The sequence below is a fragment of the Abramis brama genome (genome assembly GCF_963993115.1).
Source record: "Abramis brama genome assembly, chromosome: 6".
NCBI lineage: Eukaryota > Metazoa > Chordata > Actinopteri > Cypriniformes > Leuciscidae > Abramis > Abramis brama.
Window position 1 is genome coordinate 44,604,420 of NC_139968.1, and position 9,491 is coordinate 44,613,910.

Sequence of the window (9,491 nt, forward strand, 5' to 3'; positions counted from 1 at the left end):
CACTTTATGTTTTAGGCTAGAAATCGCTGATACAACCTTTAATGCAAAATATTTTAAATTGTGTTGTGAAAATCAACAAAAGTCTTGTGGGTTTGGAATAATATTAGTGTGAATAATTAATGATAGGATTTTTATTTTTGGGTGAACTATCCCTTTAACAATTGCAATTATGTGTTTTACAAAAATGACATATTAGTCTCTGAAAGTGAACTAATCCTAATAGTGAACTACTAGTCTTGAGCAGGTTATAAATCCAGCCACATTGTGAGATGCCCATCAAATTATGAGCAAACAAAAGACTATAACTGAGTGACACATAATACTAACCTACTTTCTACTCTACTAAATATTAAATCACTATAGTAAGCATTTTCCTATTATGACTTTGGAAAGACCTGAGCTGTCTGTGCTGGTCTGATAATGGCCTGTGCTGGAGGTCTGGGCTGTGCTGGTCTGACTTGGGCCTGTGCTGGAGGTCTGGTCTGTGCTGGTCTGACTTGGGCCTGTGCTGGAGGTCTGGGCTGTGCAGGTCTGATAATGGCCTGTGCTGGAGGTCTGGGCTGTGCTGGTCTGACTTGGGCCTGTGCTGGAGGTCTGGTCTGTGCTGGTCTGACTTGGGCCTGTGCTGGAGGTCTGGGCTGTGCAGGTCTGATAATGGCCTGTGCTGGAGGTCTGGGCTGTGCTGGTCTGACTTGGGCCTGTGCTGGAGGTCTGGTCTGTGCTGGTCTGACTTGGGCCTGTGCTGGAGGTCTGGTCTGTGCTGGTCTGACTTGGACCTGTGCTGGTCTGATAATGGCCTGTGCTGGAGGTCTGGGCTGTGCTGGTCTGACTTGGGTTTGTGCTGGTTTTTGAGTAGAACTGGCCTACATGGCTTCTCTTACTCTGCACACTAAAAGTAAAAAAGTAATCATTACCTTTGCTGTTGGCTGACAGGTCAAAAGCCAACATTTACCCTTACAAGTGGGACACTATGAAATTTCCTTTAGTTGGCCTACCTTCCAAAATAGTCAGTTAGAATGACTTTCCTTTTCTCTCCTCTTCCAACCATTTTCTAGATGAGATAGAGACAGAGATAGACTTGAATTATGCATCATTAAACTAACATGGGTCGCATAATCTACCCAAGTCTTTACTTTGTCATAAGACATAAGATAACACATCACAAATGTTTGCTTTTTAAAAGGTATTTGCAGTGGGATAACCTCGTAATGTGTCATTACAATTTTTATTTAATTTAAATTTGTTGTTGGATAAACATTAAATGACAGTCAGTAGCAGATGCACAAATCCCAAAGCAGCCTTCTGATTTTATCCCAAATGCTGCATTTATTTAACACATAACGTTAACAGACTGTTTTATGCAAATATTCATCATGATGGCAATTTTAGTATTTTTTGTGTATTTGACTTTCTGTCTGTGGCGTGTTAGCTACTTTAAACATAATTTCTGATCAATTTCTGATTCATGTATATGCTTCTTTATCAAGTTGAAATGTTTATAACTTCAAAAATCCTGTGCTGCTTGAATAACGTTATATTTCTGCCATATACGAAATCATGATGAGGCAAAGGCATCATAAATCAGCAACGGCATAACAGACTGTAATTACCGGTAGCTGTAATTAAACTAATTTCAAATACGTTTATTACCTGACTGCCTCAACGTGAAACCATCTTCCGTCGTCAATCGATGAACACTGTGCTCGCTCGCTGGCATCCTGCGAATGATGCTCGATAACGGCGTCGTCGGGGGCGGGGAACGACAGAATTCAAACAAAAATGCACCAATTACAACAAACGTTCGCGAGTTAAAAAAAACACTTGGGATACAGTTAAAGGGGACGCTAAAACAGGAGTAGATTAGGGACGTCTTAATCAGCAAAACAAGTGAGTATACGGAGGGTATACGCTAATATTGATCCTCAGAAGTTGTAATACGCAAACAGCCCTGGGGAAAAAGTAAGCATACGGAGTATACGTGCGTATGGCCCCGACTACACCACTGGGTTTCTCTCCAGTGTGGATCCTCTCGTGTGTTTTCAGATGTTCTGACCGATTGAATCTCTTGTCGCAGTGTGAACACTTGTAAGGTTTCTCTCCAGTGTGGATCCTCTGGTGCCGTTTCAAATCTGCAGCTGTGATAAACGTCTTCTCACACTCAAAGCACATATGATTTCTTACACCAGTGTGTATTTTCTGATGAACTTTTAAACTCTGCAGTTGTGAAAAACTCTTTCCACACAAAGAACATGAATGTGGTTTCTCCTGTGAATGAACTGTCATGTGGCTCTTCAGGACTGAAGCCCTCGAAAACATTCTGCCACATTGATCACATTCATGCAGTTTCTCTCCAGTGTGGATGTTTATGTGTCTCTTAAAGGAACCTTTATGTGCAAAACTATTTCCACACTGATCACATGTGAACGGTTTCTCTCCAGTGTGGATCCTCATGTGTATCTTAAGGTGCCATTGTCGTTTAAAATCTTGTCCGCACTGATCACATGTGAACGGTTTCTCTCCAGTGTGGATCTTCATGTGTATCTTAAGGTGCCATTGTCGTTTAAAATCTTGTCCGCACTGATCACATGTGAACGGTTTCTCTCCAGTGTGGATCCTCATGTGAACCTTGAGACTCTGTTTGCGTGTGAAACTCTTTCCACACTGACGGCAAGTGAAACATTTCTTGTCTCTTCTTTTCAGTAAAGAAATACTTTCAGTCTGTGAGCGAGTTTTAGCTCCAGTTTTGACATGATGATGTTTCTCCTCCTCTTCACTCTCCTCATTCTCCAGCATCACGTCTGAAATGATAGTTAAAAATATCATGTTTCTGTAGCAAGGACTATTACATATATTAGATCAACTGCACAATTATCTAACATAATATTAACATTTTAAAACTATACAACAGTAATACAGTTCTGACAGTCTCTCAGAGAAATATTAAAGTCATTGTTAGAAATCCCGGGAAGTGATGATTTTGTTCTTTTGAACAGAACGAGAAGAGATGGAAACGAAGGTTAAGTCGCATATATTGATACACATAACTTTGGTAACAGGGTTTATGAATGTAGTCAACACTACAATGGACTGAGATTATTTTCCCATCATACTCTAGAAAGAGTTCAAATGATGTCACTTCCTGGTTGTCGCCATTTTATAAGGAGGAAATTGTTGATTGATTCAATGTTGAGTGAAAAATTAAGTTAGGTTTTATTAACAAAGTTCGGGAGGAGCACGTTCAGATAATTAACACAAGTGGAGAGCACTCAGCAATCAATGGTAAGAGGTATATATACACTCAGCAGTCTGTTTTTTGACAGTTTTGCAGCATCCCCCCACCACCCCTTCTCCACACTTCTAGTCCTAAACACTTACATACGGGGGGAGTACTCTGGGTTCAGGCCGAACTCCGAGCTCGGAGCCCTCCTTCCGGACAGCACGCCACATACGCATTAAACTTTACCCCCTCAAATTGTATGTAAGTGTGAACTCGTGAAACATGTTAAAAACATGTCCAATTTCTGGGAATGACGTTGTAATAGATAAATGAAAGGTCTTTGGATTTAAGAACGAATAATTGTGGTTCATTATTATTAATGAAAACACATCAACAATAGTATAATGGAAAATTCGCTTATATCAAACACATACATCTAATATTAACTTATTAAATATTAATGATAACCGACCTCGTCATCTGAGGGGCTTCAGTGCTCCAACACCAGATTCACTGCTGAGCGCGAATTCAAGAGACACTTCATAGTCAGCATAGTCCAAAAACAATGATTCATTTAGGAAAGAAACAAGTTGCGGAAACTGACCTTTGATGCTCATACTAATTGCTCATATATGCCTCTGGACACAGAAGGATTGCATTGGCGATTGCATAACCTGGCGTAATATGCATTACATATTTTAGCAATATGTATATTTTAGTCAGAATTATTGCGCTATTATTCTACTGTGCTCCGTCTGTTTAGCGGCACTCATTCACGGAAGCTTGAATTTTAGCGGAGGTCCTCGTCCTCTTCTGACAGTGAAATGGACATGTTTGTTTGACTCTCTAACATTTACAGATGGAGAATATACCTGTGAAATGTCAGTTAAAGGGATAGTTCACCCAAAAATGAAAATTCTGTCAGTAATGACTAGGGCTGGGTATTGTTCATAAAATTTCAATACCAATACCGATACCGATACCTTGATTTCGATACCAGTTCCTGAACGATACTTTTTTCGATACCAATTTTATGAAATCCATTTTAACAAGATTACATAACACATTACCTCAGAAAAACTTTGGTTTTATTTTTTCAGTTTGACTCATGCTCCTTAGTGCACAAAGGAACAAAAAAAAAGCACAAAGGAACAAAATATTCCTTATACATATACATAAAGAACAAAATATTTTTTTTATAAAGAGCTCATGCTCACCAAAGCTGAATTTGTTTGATCAAAAATACAGTAAAACTTGTAATATTGTGGAATAGTATTACAATTTAAAATCTTATTTGAATATATTTCAAAATGTAATTTTTTCCTGTGTTGTCAAAGCTGAATTTTCAAAATCATTACTTCAGTGTCACATGATCCTTCAGAAATATGAAAACAGTTTTTGGAAACTATGATACATTTTTTCATGATTCTTTGATGAATAAAAATGTCAAAAGAACAGCATTTATTTGAAACAGAAATCTTTTGTAACATTACACATGTTTTAAGGTAATTTTTGATCACTTTAATGCATCCTTACTGAAAAAAATTCTGACCAACACATTTTTGAACGGCATTGTACATTCAGTAAATTGCAATATAAGCACTGTCAGAGTGATCAACAAGGTATCTCTTCATTTACCAGTCAAAGACGGAGCAACTTTCTGCTCTTATGTTTACTCCGTGCTCTGTCAAGGGCTTCATCATATCTGTCGCGGTACCGGTCTTTGCAGCAATTATTTTACCGCAAATACTGCATCGCGCGCTGTTGGCATCGAGCCTGGAGAAATGTAGCCACACTTTTGATCGACTTTTCCACATCTTTAGGGTATTGTGAGTGTGTGCTCGCGTCTCATTGAGTATGTGCGCGAGTTTGTGTGTGTGTGCTCGCGTCAGAGGTGTCAAGTAACGAAGTACAAATACTTCGTTACCTTACTTAAGTAGAAATTTGGGGTATCTATACTTTACTGGAGTAACTATTTTTCAGACGACTTTTTACTTCTACTCCTTACATTTTGACGCAATTATCTGTACTTTCTAGTCCTTACATTTTAAAAATAGCCTCGTTACTCCTATTTAATTTCGGCTTGTTTTCATTCCGGCTTGTCGTCGTTAAAAAAAAAAAAGAATTGGCCAATTACACAAACGGTTTAGATCTGACTCCCGCCTCCTGAATACTTTCTAACTTGTGAGAGGCTGTAGTCACATTTGGTTGTGCGCAGCAGCAAAAGTCCTCCGAAGGAAACCTAGATGCGGTAAGCGAGGGAGAAATCAGGGCAAATCGCGTCAAATATTGATTCAGAGAGAGAGAGAGAGAGAGAGCGAGAGAGAGAGAGAGAGAGAGAGAGAGAGAAAATTTTTTTTCCTTACATCACTTTTATACTTTAAGTAGTTTTGAAACAAGTACTTTTATACTTTTACTTGAGTAAAAAGCTTGAGTTGATACTTCAACTTCTACAGAAGTCTTTTTAAACCCTAGTATCTATACTTCTACCTGAGTAATGAATGTGAATACTTTTGACACCTCTGGCTCGCGTTTGTGTGTATGTGCGTGAGCGACTTTAGGCGTGTCGTTGTGCATTTCATATGTAGCCTATTTGTTTGAGCACTGACGTTGACGAGTTAACCCCTTAGGTATCGAAATCTGGTACCGAAAAACAAGTCATTTTTCGATACTCGATAGTATCGAGGCAATTCGGTCGGTACCTAAAAAGTATCGAACTCGGTACTCAGCCCTAGTAATGACTCACCCTCATGCTGTTCCAACCCCGTAAGACCTTCGTAGTAGTAAACATCGCAGCGCTTTTGTGTTGTGCGTCACACGCATCACACACATGAACAGCGTCGGTGAGCCTACGTGTGATGCACAACACAGACGCGCTGCGCTGTTACACTAAGTCAACTCACTCGAGACCCACAGAGAAGGAAATGAATAGTGGAATAAAGTCGTTATTTTTGTTTACTTTTTGTGCACAAAAAGTATTCTCGTCGCTTGATAAACTTAAGATTGAGCCACTGGAGTCACTTGGACTATATTAACGATGTCTTTAATAACTTTTCTGGGCCAGCAAGTTTCAATAACAGAGAAGCCTATGGAGAAGTGATCCAGCTCTCAGATTTAATAAAAAATATCTTAATTTGTGTTCCGAAGATGAACGAAGGTCTTACGGGGTTGGAACAACATGAGGGTGAGTAATTACTGACAGAATTTTCATTTTTGGGTGAACTAACCCTTTAAGCACTGAGGAAAGCACCACATCTCAAACGCATTAAACAGCACAAGTATTTATCTGTCAGTCAGCAACAGTATCTGTCAGAGCATCTGACAGGACAAGCTGCTTTAAACTTGTTAACTATATCTTACCAGTTATTTTGAAGTCCTTAACCCTCTGAGGTCGACAAACGCGCCGACGCGTTTTGCCGGATTTTCTCCACATTGTAGCACTATAAACTTAAATTACTCCATCATTTATGGTCATACAGAAAAAAGAAATATAAAAAAAGAATCTGTGATATTTGTCCTTTTGTATGTGTCCACTTACAATCAAATCAAAACATTGTGCTTTTGTAAAATAAAGAAAATAAACAGGGTGTGCTTTCTGCCTCTCCGTCGCGGTGAACTTTTTTTTCTTGAGCACGTCTATAAACTGAAACAAAACTCAGCGAATACTTGTCACACATTTATGAGCCATATACCTTTATAAACATTTAAGTGTGTACTTTTAAATGATCGGATTCAAAACGAAAACAAATATTCTCTGTTTAAGTAATTTGTATAAAACCAACAAGATGTCCAGCTTCTCAAACGCTTGCTCATTACAGTTAATTTGGCCACGCCTACTCGCGCAAAAGATATTCACATGCAAATCTCCACATGGAACGCGAACGCGCTCGTTACCTCAACAACAAAACACTTCACTTCACTTTTCGTCGAGTTTGAAAGACGTGCCTGAGCTTACATTGGATTTAGGCTACCTCAGAAGAAGAAGAACGCGATTTGAAGACAAGAAAGATAAGGTAAGAAATTCTTACATAGCCTAGTTTGTTATTGTTGCATAAATGTCACGTTGCAGCTGAACTGTTGCTAGATATATGGGGAATATTATAATATTTAGACCCGTGTTTACTGTGTTTGTGGATATCTGCTCAAACATATGTTTATGGTAACCATAATGTTTTATATTTGAGAGTGATCGCGTTTGAATGTATCATATTTTGCAAGCGATCGCGTTTGAATGTATCATATGTGTTTACTGTGTTTGTGGATATCTGCTCAAACATAGATATGTTTATGGTAACCATAATGTTTTATATTTGAGAGTGATCGCGTTTGAATGTATCATATTTTGCAAGCGATCGCGTTTGAATGTATCATATTTTGCAAGCGATCGCGTTTGAATGTATCATATTTTGGATGAAAGCAAAACGCACCAAACGGCTTCATGTTTTTATTATTATCTCATTTCATATCATCATAACGGATGGAAACATTTGAAGTAACATGATAATCAATATATTTTTCTCTAGCTTCTTTTGGAAGATTTATAGGCTGCTATAGGTTATTTATTGTTATTATTATTTTATCCGCACTGCGCATATACCTTATGCCTACAAGGCACAACAAACCTGGTGTTCATTATATTATATATCGTTGGAAACGTGTGTGTGTGTGTGTATTCTGTGAATTTTAAAAAGGAATTTTAAAAAGCAATTTTAACCAGAAAAATCTAATATTTATTTCCAAAATCGTGCAGGCCTTTCTCTTGATATCAGTATGTTCACTTTTTTTTTTTCAGGTCCCAGATGCCACTGAGGACTTCAACATTCACATGAGTCTCAGTACGTGAACATGGTAAAGTGAAAATCTTGGAAATGAAAGGTATGTACAATGTTTTTAGGAATGGCACAAAGGTCTCTGTCTTTGAAGTGCTTTTTTGGCATTTGTTGTGTATCTTTGGATTATGTTGTGTTGTAAATAAATCCAAACAATTTAAAAGCCATTATTTTTTAAATCTCCTCATTTACAGTATTGTGCAAGGTTGCTCAGAATGATAGGGGCCTGATAGCTCCTAATAGGGCCGTTAGGGGAGGTTCTTTGTCTTTCTCAGGTGAGAAAAGCTTACATATTAATGAGCTCTCGCATAAGGCTTTTTCACACAAAACACGTCGTAAAATTTTTAAATCAATATATTGTCTTATCTGAATGAGCAGTCAGGGTGATTTTCACATAGTTTTGCAGCAAATATTCTAGGCTACGTCATACAATTTTCAAAAGTCTTGTGAAGAAATAATCAGTATGGGTTTCATGGCCTTATTTCAGTGAGAATTTTTTTTTGTATTTTCAAAAACCACGCATAAATGTCATTATCTCAAAACTACAAACTTTTACATACATGCTGCTGATATATTATTGTAGCAGAGTTTGTGCTGAATACAGTGTAATTAGACTTTAGCCATGAAAATGTCACAAGTAACAGAAATAACCAGAAATGTCAGAGCATGTCAGAACACCTCCAGGGCCCAGAAAACAGCTCAGACCTCAGAGGGTTAATATAAGCTTGTGTCATGTTTAGGACAAATTGTACTATGTACTTTCAAACTACTATATCGATATAAATGGTATTGCCTCATTCAATATTGTTTCAAAAAATATATATCGATATATTGTACAAACTCGATATACCGCCCAGCCCTAACATCTATGCAAAATAATCCTTGAAACATTTCTCATTTAAGGCCATTCCCATTTCGAATAGGCTATGTGATTTTAGAACCAATGAGCTTCATTCTTGTGTTACGCAGCACGTTTGAGCTTCTGCAAGAACCAATGAGGTTCATTCTCGTGTTACGCAGCACGTTTGAGCTTCTGCAAGAACCAATGAGGTTCATTCTCGTGTTACGCAGCACGTTTGAGCTTCTGCAAGAACCAATGAGGTTCATTCTCGTGTTTCGCAGCACATTTGAGCTTCTGCAAGAACCAATGAGGTTCATTCTCGTGTTACGCAGCACGTTTGATCTTCTATCTGAACTACTTAAAGCTTCATAACCTTAATGTTCTTCAGCCTCACTAATGAAGAATCAGGAATAAACACCAACCTCTTTGTTCTTCAGTGTGTTTCATTCTGCAGTGTTCTGGATCTCTCATGTTCTCACTGTCCTTCAATAAACTCTGTCTTTGCAGATTTCAGCTCTTCCTGATGGTTTGATGCTCGTCTTCACTTGTAGCTGATGGGAATATTCCAGCATTTATTAGTGAATTGCAGTGGGAGGAGCTTCAC